The following is a 10,836-nucleotide window of genomic DNA, read 5'->3' as shown; positions in this document are numbered from 1 at the left end:
AGAGAGAGAGAGAGAGAGAGAGAGAGAGAGAGAAGAGGGAGAGAGAAACAAAAGCGAATTGTAAGAAATAGATTATACGAAGGTAAAAACTTTAGGAAAAAAATCATTATTCACCGCATAGGAAAATGAAATGTCACATCTACAAAAGAAGAGAAGGATTTTTTTAAAAAAATATAGAGAGAGAGAATTAAAAAATAGCTCTCAGAAAGAAAAAAAAATGATAGCTGTTTTTAAAATCTTAATATGAGGGAAAATAATTGTTGACAATACTTCCCATAAATCACAGCAAAAGGACAAAGATGTGGAAAAGATAAAAAATAAAATTGTAAGACTCTTCTAAAAGGTCTGACATTCTAATAAAAGGAGTTCCAGAAAGAGAAGAGAAAATGAAAAGGAAGAAATTATCAAACGCATTATTCAAAAAGATTTTTCACAACTGAGTCATGAGTTTCCAGATTGAAAGGGCCCATCAATTGATAAAAATAGATCCTCTTCACATCACATCATCAAGAAATCTCAGAACATTGAACAAAGAGAAGTTACTTAGAGCTTTCAGAAAGAGAGAAAAACAGGTCTCATAAAGTATCAGAATACATCAGAACTCTCAGTGGCATCACTTGAATTTAGAGGACAATGAGGCATTTCCCTTTAAAATTCTGATGAAAAATGATCTTCAATCAACATTTTAGAGCCAGCTAAACTATTACAATAAACTAATTTCTAAAAATTCACCTACTATGAAAATTCGCCTCTTCTCTCTCTGGAAGCTATTGAGAAAGGTACTCTACCATAATGAGGTAGTAAACCAACAAGGAGGAAGACATAGCATCCAAGAAACCAGGCATCGACACAAGAGAGGAGAAAGGAACTCCCAGGAGGATGGTGAAGTAAGATTCTTAGATGACTACTTGGAACATCATAGAAAGCAACTAGGCAAGGCAAGTACTGTTCGGAAGGCTTCAGGAGTGATTTCTTCAAGATGACATGGACTCTATTTGATGAACATAAATATATTGAGAGAAATTTGGGGTTTAATTATGGATAAGAACACACAAAAATGAAGCCAATATAAAAACAAGATAATTATTTCCAAGGAAAATTAAAAGGTTTTGTAGAAAAAAAATTAAACAGAGTAATCAGCTGTGAATAACATTTTCTTGGTTCTAAACCTTGGCCAAACATTAGAATCATCTAAGGAGCTTATAAAACTACAGATGCTCAAACCAAACCTGGATCAATTAAATCAAAAACAGGCAGTATTTTTTAAGCTCTCCGGTGATTTAAATGGGTAGCCAATACATTAACCACTGACTTACTCATAATAAGATAAATTCTGAATATTGATGTAAGCAAAACTACAGTAAATTGGGAGGATGGTCAGAAAGTTGGGGGATGGTAGGGATTGGGAGTGGTTAAACAGAAAGTTTAATTCTCCATCTTATGTGATGAGAAGTCAGTTGATAATGCTTAAAAGTGAGATGTCAGGAAGTAGCTATATAAGTATGTTATACAGAGATATGAAGATAAACACCAAATGAATCATGTAAAATACATGAAAGTGAGAAATAAGAGGGGTGGGACCCCACGTCTCTTATAGCATGCATTATACAACTGCTTGACTCTTTAAATTAGCGCTTGTGTGACTTTGCCAAAAAAGAAAACTAAATTTAAAATTATAAATAAAAGTAAAATAATGTAGAAAATAACCACAAAGAGAAAACAAACTAAATCCAGGTTTTTGAAAAAGCTAATTAAGTAACAAAAATGATAACTAAGAAAAAGAGAAACCACACATGCATACACACACTTGGACTATAAAATGGGACATAACTAGTGATAGAAATAATACTAAATAAGATAGTAAGAAAATAACACACATCACTTTATACTTAATAAATTTAAAGGCCAGATGACCTGATTTCCTAAGTTATGCAAGTTAGTTATCAAAATAGACTTAAGAAGACGTAAAACACATGACTAGACTGATAACTATGAAAGAAATTTAAAAACCTACCATGACACAAGTTGCCAGGCATAGCTTTATACAGAAAATATTCCTGTATTATACATAAACGATTCCAGATCATAGGAAAATAAGAAAGTCTTCTAAAATTATACTAAGAGCTTGGTTTCGCCCCTTTTCCAAAGCAGACAAAAACCTTTTAAATAAAGCCATATGACACTATGATTTATAAGTATAGATGAAAAATTCTAAATATTGGCAAATTGAGTCTACCTGTGATTAAAGTAATATATTATAATCAAGTAATTAAAGTGGTAATAATTTTTACCCTTTTGACCCATCAAATTTGCAAAATATTAAAAGATTTTTGATATTCAGTGTTGACAGTGATGTGGGGAAATGGAACTCTCTTAACTACTGGTGGGAGCATAAACTTTATACCTTTTTAAAAGATAGACTGACAATCTCTATCTCAATTTAACTAAACTGAAAATATCCTTCATCCCAGCAATTCTATATATATATTCTAAAAAAGTACTTGCATATTTGGACAAACATGTATATTCAAGGATGCTCCTTTCAACGTTATTTATAAGAGTAAAAAATGATAAAATAATTAAAATATCCATCTATAGAGGACTGGCTACCTACAATATGTTCCATCTACATTTTGAAATACTATGTGGTAGATTTAAAATATGAGATGAATTTCGATGTAAAGATATATCAAAACCATATTAAGTAAACTCATCGCCTAATTGGTATAGTTTAAAATATATTTGTGTTTGTATGTGTACATATGTATATTAAATTACATTCAAAGAATTAAATAGATGAATATTAAGCCTTTAATAATGGTTAAGGATGACATAGTAAGGTTTGTGGGGTTTAAGCAGAGAGGGGTAAGTGAAAGGCAGATTTCATTTTTCACATCCGTGTTTGAATTTTTACAATGAGAGTGTATTCATGTAATTCTGTAATTAAAAGTAACCAATTAAAATAGATCATGTATGCATGTGAACAAATCCTAAAAAGAACAATTTTTACATGAAAACTATTTTATGTTTGTTTTTGTTTAATTTAAGGTGCTGTGATATTAAGCATTTTAAAAATGTATTCTAAGGTTTTATAAGGAGCTGGGTTCATATGGCTTCTCCAATTCAATGAAACATTTTAAACGTTACCAAATGTCGCAAGATTTTGGTTTGAAGGGGATGACAAAAAAGCAAATCTTCTATTCCAAATGTGTCACTTTTTCACAGTAAAGAAAAAGATAACTATAATGTTGGAATATTTAAAATTTCAATTTAACTATCTCCTCACTCAAAATTTGACACTCTAATGAGACACTTGTGTGATGTAAGGATATTTCTGGGCCCAAGCAAGCCTTCTTAAACAGGCAATTTACTGCATGATTAAAGAGAATTGCAATTGGTCCCATTTCCCCTAATAGTAAACAAATCCTCTGATACATATAAAAAATTTAGAAATCAAATAATTGAGTGTGATATAAAACGATTTGTCTGAAGCAGCCTTAGAGAGTAATCAGTTTCATGGAATCAAATCCTGATTTTACTAACCTCAAAAATCCAAACTTCATATAGTAATTTAAATATCTATGATTAAGTTTTTGTCCTGTGGTCCTTAAAAAAAGTAGTTAAATATGAAACCTTTGGGCACAATATAGTGATACAGACATCTCTGTTTTCACCCTGTTTCCAACTTGGTTATATTGTTCTCTTTCATTTTCCCAGTTCCCTTAGAAGCAGGATGTTCAGGCCACGATTTATTTTAATGAAATTCAGAGAAGAGAATTTCCACATAAAACACTACCAATATACCTCCATACCTCTGACTTCAGGATCCCTGTTGCTCGCCATAAATATTACTTGGTCACTCCATGATAACAAATTAGACAGCAAAAGCACTAAGAACTGTACATTAATGCTTCTCATTTTGCAGGCGCCAGGGGGCCATTTAAAGTACTGCAAGGGAAGGGGGAGCTCATGGGAATGAGTTGTGAGATTGCTTCCCTGCAGTCCTCCTCCTGTCACGGAGATCACCTGCCCTGTCCTTAAGGCTCATTCGGCTCCAGGCTTTGAGATGAATGCTGACTTTAGTCTTCAGATATTTAAGGTGCTGTAGGGTATCACCATGACTCAGTATCATCACCCTACACCTCTGCCTTTGTCTCATAGTGTGCCTAATTATAATCTGTGGGTTTTCTTCCATTTTCATCAGATCAAGTTTCTACCAGTATCCTTGATCTGGCAGCTAGGTCCATGAATCCGTGAGAATCTAGAGGCTAAGAAGACAAATATTGGTTTGGATCTCAGCCCCATCACTTGCTAGCTCTGTTACTTTGGGCAGGCTTCTTACTTCCTCCAAACTCCAGTTTTATTATCTTAAGACTACAGAATAACAATTCCTACCATATAGAAAATGTAGTACAATGTATGACACATACCAGATGCTGGATAAATGTTAATTCCCAACACTCATATCTTTCTTGCTGTTTTTTCTTTGATAATCTGAGCAGTGTATCTGAACCTCTGAAATTGGAAATGTATCTTGCTCCTCTTCTAAAATCTATAAGCCAGCCCTTGGGCTAAGCCTCTGCTCACACTGATACAAGTCAGCAACATCTGCCTACTCAAATCTCTGACTTTGCCCAACATTGATCTCTGTGGGACCCTTGCTTCTTGAGAGGTACATGACTGATATTTTCTTTCCTTTCGATGTTCTCTCACAACACTATGCTTCATCCTGGCTCAATAGCTTCACATCATGTGAACTTGGATTTGTATCCCAGTTGCCTGCCCTAACACATTGGGTGATTCTACTGAGAACTGTCTCTGAAATCCTGCTGAGATTACTCACTGTGTATACTCAGGGAACGGCTTCTGACACATATATATCATGAGTGTTCCTCACTTTCAAAACAAAAAGAAACTAAAAACTAAAAACCAGTGATTGACTCTCCCCACCCAGATCCTTTCCTTCACTTTGACCTTGAGAGAAAGATTTGGAAGAGATGAGATTCCAGCTACCAAGTTGGTGGAAGAGAGTCAATAAATTACTGTCTGGTTCCTATTATGCACCAGCATTATGCTAAGAACTCTATACTCATTATTCCAAATTCTCATAACACTGCAAGGCAGCATTGCCCCCATTTAACAAATGGGAAAACTGAAGCTCTATAAGGTTAAATAACGTTCTCAATTTCTCACACTACAAAGGAACAGAGCTAGAATGTAAACCTTTATTTTACTTCGAAGTCTATAAGGTTTCTTCAAAAAATGGTGGATTCCTCTCCCACTATACCACAATTTCCCTCACTATACCATTACATGTAAATTAAAGGATTTATTCAAAAATATTTTTTAAATATTGAAATTCTCAGAATAATTTACTTCTTTATCAGAAAAATCAGCCCATGAATCTGTACATATATTTCTTTTCTCTAAATTATACTAATAGCACTTATTCATTGTTTATTATGTATTTGGTGCTGATTTATGTATATTAACTAATTTAATCCTATAAGCTAGGTAATTTAACATCTCTATTGTATTTATGAATAAACCAAGCACAGAGAAGTTAACTAAATTGCCCAAGATCACACTGGCAGAGCTATGATCAGAATCCAGGCTATTGTATTGCGTAGCTACAGAGCCCAAGCTCTTATTACCATGTTTTACTGCCTCTCAACAATCAGAATAACTGTGTAAATTCTTCACTTAACTTTGCATGTATAAATAACTTAAAGATCTAATCAATTCCTTTGATATTTGAAGGTACCAAAAAACACTTATTGGAAAACAAGGAGTAGCATGTTGCTTATGGATCATACTTTCTTATTATTCACAACACTTTGGTATCTGGCTCTTTTTCTCCATAAAGACTGAAGATATAAAATTCTGCATGTTACTGTATAAATCACACTCACTTGGAAAGGACGCATTCAGGGAAAAGTAGAATCTCCAAGAAAATAATTTCTCCTTTCATAACAATAAATAATATAATTTTACTCCATTTAGGTAGTGCTCTTTAAATTCTTATAGCAATGCAGTATACCGAAATCAGAGTTTATCATCTAAAGCTTGCAGCAAAGTCATTTTTTAAAATTTATGTACTTTATACTCAACAATCCCATATATTATAACTTTCTGGTGTGAACAACAATAATCAATAAGGCATTTAATTTCTAAAAATCAGGCTTGTTTTGTTTTTCTATTGTATGAGTCAGTGTCTGGCACATATAAAGTAAAATGAAGAAAATGAGCTTATAAATCACAGTAATCTCCTGGATAATCACTACTCATTTAGTGAAGGGACAATGTGCTCACTACATGAGGCATTCTTATAAAAGACACCAAGCTGCAATTAACGATCTATAGATCTCATTTGCTCTGAATTAGTAAGTGCTCTGATTCTAATAAATTCTCAATACCTAAGGACCTTATTCTGATTATTTTTATCTCATGTTCCTTGCCCACAGAGAAAGAAAAATGAAAACGATTTCTTCCCTAAATGCCAGCTGAGTGCATTCTTTTCTCCCTATTTCTCATATATCTATCCAGAAAAATATTCCAACCAAAATGATGTCAGAACACATTTCAATTTTTAAAAAGGTTACAGTATTCCTCCAAATTTCTTAAGCAGAACATAAAACTATTGCAAGGATACTGTGATAAATTATGTTTTAAAAAAAAAACTTCAGCTAATGAAAAAATCCTAAAGTACCTTCTAAATTATATAGGAAAAATTAAACTGACTTTGCTTTATTTGGAAATATTTATATTACGCTATAAAATGTAAAATTTGATTTTTTTAAATAAAATTATTACCTATCTGCTCAATAATTCTATGTAAACCAGGATTTGGTTACCAAAAAGATCCCATTGCTCGGGTAGAACATGTAATGTAATACTTATTGTTTTATCATTTCTTTTCTCATAACAAAATAAATATAATTTCACTATTCCTGGCAGCTATTAGGATTAATAAATGAAAAGAGGAAAAATTATCTGAGGACTCAGGTTTGAGAAACAGAAGAATGAACCTAAAATAGATTTCAGAATCCAAACACTCATTAAGTTAAATCCAAAAAAAAAACCCCTCTAATCCGTTGCTAGGTTTTGTCTTAGTCAAGGGCCCAGAGATGAGGCACTCAGATTAGAATATTGCAAGCTGAGTTTAATAGTTAAATTTTGAAAATAAAATGAGTTTAATGTTTATAAAGATTTGGGTAGGATAAAGTTCTCATCCTGAGAGTACTCCTCCTTCTCTTAAGCGAGGCTAAGAGAATCTTATGGCTGAGATAAGGTACAGGTCATCTTAGTTATGCAAAGTGTTCAAAGCCAATGTCTTTAAACCAGGAAAAAAGGCCCCTCTCATCTCAAGTAAGCCCTCAGTGTAGAGTTGTCACTTTGAGAGGTGACTTAAAGACTCACTCAGCTCCTGATGAAGTCTCTGGGTATGTAGATGATGATAATCTGTGCCCAGCATTGAGGGTTTCTTATCTAGCACATTACAGCACAGAACTGTGGAAGCTGGGGAGAGTGGAATCATTTCATAGGAAGGTAACTTCATCTCAGTCTGATAAAAGTCTGTCAATCCAAGAAGAGAGAAGGGCCACGATCAAATATCTAAGCCACACTGAAGGGCAGAAAATCCATGCACACCACATTAAAAGAACAGATGACAAAATCATACCTCAAATGTCAGGAAGGCTGCTATGAAAGCTCTTTCCTTCAGGACTTGTGACATCAGAATACATTCTTTGCAGTATTCTAAAGGCAGTGGATCACTAAAGGTATTTCTGTTACCATAACCTACCAATTGGATTAGAAATACTTCTGCCAAGCAAATCAAGAGAACATATTTCCTTTTTTGTGGTGAGAAGTGAACTAACACCACAGTAAAAGTAATTAAAGCTTTTGGCTATTTCAATCCCAAACAAAAGAGTACTTTTTCCTGGTCTTCTCAAGTACATCAGTTAAAACTATTTAATCTAGTCTTGATGAGATGTGTTCATTCTGAATATCAATTTCTGTGGTGTTATCTTTTGTCCCTATTTTGGTTCTACGAGCACTCTAGTAAGTGTGTGATCCTAACTTTCTCACTTTACACTTTTTCTTAATCATGAGTAGATGGACCTGGGGCTACCTTTAATCATGAGAGCTGAATCTGTATCTAGCTTTCATCCTCTGAAGCTTATCATGATATTGCCAGCAAATGAGGGAATTAGACACACAATTGTCTCAACTTAATGAGACGCAAACAGAATATTATTAGATTTTTGCTCTCCTTCTCTACTGTAGAAAGAGATAACAATGTTACTGATTGGGAAAAGCACTAAGCTAGGTAAAGGCCTCCAGATGTGAGAGTTCTAGATGGAAAACCCTTGGCAGTTTTCCATCTCCTTTGAGATTTGTCTTGTCCCTTTAACATGGAAAATAAATGGTCACCTCTTACTATTGTCATTTTTTTTCCTATGTCTATCAGCCTTCCATTCACCTTTTAGTTTAGGTCTTTCATTTGCTGTTTTCCAAAGGAAAATGCATTAAAAAAGTCTTAAGAATTTTATATTTAAACACCTAAATATCTGAATAAGTGTTAGATGTTTATTATATTGTTTCCTCATATTAGGATTTTTTTTTCCTTTCTTACTACAAGCACCATATTCTACAAAGATTTTGAAGTAATATACAGGAATCCATAAAGCAAAGTAAGACAAAAAAATAAAATTGAGAAAGACATAAATACAGTAATGATACAAGTAAAATATAAATTAACATTGATAAATAAACCCCAGAGAGAAATTCAGGAGGCATTTGTGCCAGCCATGGGAGACTACACTATAGTTTATAGCACAGAGAAGACAGCTTGAGCTTGAGCTCACTGGCAGCTAAAGAAAAAGAGGAACTGTGGTCTTCTACTCATAATTCTCAGAATATTTTCTTATTGCCTTTTTATTTGGGGCCACTGAGAATACCAGAAATGTGACCTTTGTTCCATATTAGAATCGTAGGCTATCTGAGATGAAAGGGACTGAAGATCATCTAACCCAATGAAAAATAAAGGGATCAAATGAGTTTTCAGTCCCACAAAGAATAGAAGAGACATTCTAGAACTCTGACATCCGTATGCCTTTACCTAGTTTAGTGCTTTTCCCAAACAGTAACATTGCTCTCTCTCTCTCTCTCTACAGTAGAGAAGGAGATCAAGAATCTAATAATATTCTGTTTGGGTCTTATTAAATTGAGACAATTGTGTGTTTAATTTCCTTGTTTACTGGCTATATCATGGTAAGCTTCAGAGGACAAAAGCTAGATACAGGCTCAGCTTTCATGATTAGAGGTAGCCCCAGGTCCATCTACTCATGATTAAGAAAAAGTATAAAGTGAGGAGGCAAGGATCATACCTACACTTACTAGAGTTCTCTTAGAACCAAAATAAGGACAAAAGAGTTCCTAAGTCAGGCAAATATGTTGCCTTCATACCCTAGTTCTTATTTTAGTTAGTTCTCTCTCTCTCTCTCTCTCTCTCTCTCTCTCTCTCTCTCTCTCTCTCTCTCTCTCTCTCTCTCTCTCTCTCTCCTCTCTCCCTCCCTCCCTCCCTCCCTCCCTCTCTGCCTTTCCCTCTCTCCCTTCCTCCCTCCTTCCCTCCCTGCCTCCCTCCCTCTCTCTCCTTTTCACTCCTTCCCCTTCACTGAATGCATCCTTCTATTATAAGGAATTATCAGAGAGTATTGAGACAAAAATTTCTAGAACTCATATGTGGCTACAAATGATTATTGTTCCCACCAGCCAAAGTAAACAGATTTCAGAGACTATAAGGACCATTCATCAGAAGGGTTATTCCTTATGAGTGAACCTAAATCAGCATCTATATTTACTCTTTAAAAATCTTAAAAATAAGCTTAGGAGTGATAAAGCTGAACCACAAGTGAACTATCTGTGGAGCAAAGCCCAACAGTTTAAAAGAATGTAAGTAAACCCAACACTCAACAACATAAAATTCACACTGTCCAGCAACCAATAAAAAACTACTAGACCTGTGATAATGCAAGAAAATTTGACACATAACCATGTTTGAAAAAATTAATTATGAGAAAGGGACCAAAAAGTGACAGAATTGGGAAATTAACAAATAAGCACATTAAAATCGCAATGGAAATATTATCAATATGCTCAAAATTTTAAAGAAAAACATGTACATAATGATGAGAAAATATAAAATATAAATAAAAGCCAAATGAAATTTATAGAGATGAGAAACAAAATTCAAGAAATAAGAAATTAACTGAATTGGATAAAATTGGATAAATATCAGATTAGTATTGCAGAAGAAGAAAACAGTAAACTTGATATAGCAAATAAAAGAAAAAAAGAAACTATCCAAACTGAAGCACAAGCAGAAAAAAAATCTGGAAAAAAATAGAAACTCAGTGCCTTATGGAACAATATTAAGTAGCTAATATGTGAATTGGAGTCCTAGAAAGAGAAGAGAAAGAGGGAGAAATAAAAAAAAAATTATTTGAAAAACTTATGGCTGAAATTTCTAAAATCATGTACACTGAAAATTTCACAGAACCAAGAATATTGAGAAATCCCAAGGAAGATAAACAAAAAGAAAACCACAGGAAGTCATATCATAACCAAATTGTTTAAGAGAGAAAATATTAAATGCAGCCAGAGGAGGGTGGGGGAAAAGTGCATTACATATAGAGAAATAAGAATAAGAAGTATAACAGATTTCTTGTTAGAAACCATTCAAGCCTGGAGACAATGGAATAACATCTTTAAATCACTGAAAAATAAATCTGTCAACCTAAAATTATTTGAAAAACTTAATTGTAAACCCAG

The sequence above is a fragment of the Rousettus aegyptiacus genome, unplaced genomic scaffold, assembly GCF_014176215.1.
Source record: "Rousettus aegyptiacus isolate mRouAeg1 unplaced genomic scaffold, mRouAeg1.p scaffold_m13_p_9, whole genome shotgun sequence".
In the NCBI taxonomy this organism is placed as follows: Eukaryota; Metazoa; Chordata; class Mammalia; order Chiroptera; family Pteropodidae; genus Rousettus; species Rousettus aegyptiacus.
The sequence above is the reverse complement of the archived record's forward strand: the minus strand, read 5'-3'. Positions refer to the sequence as shown.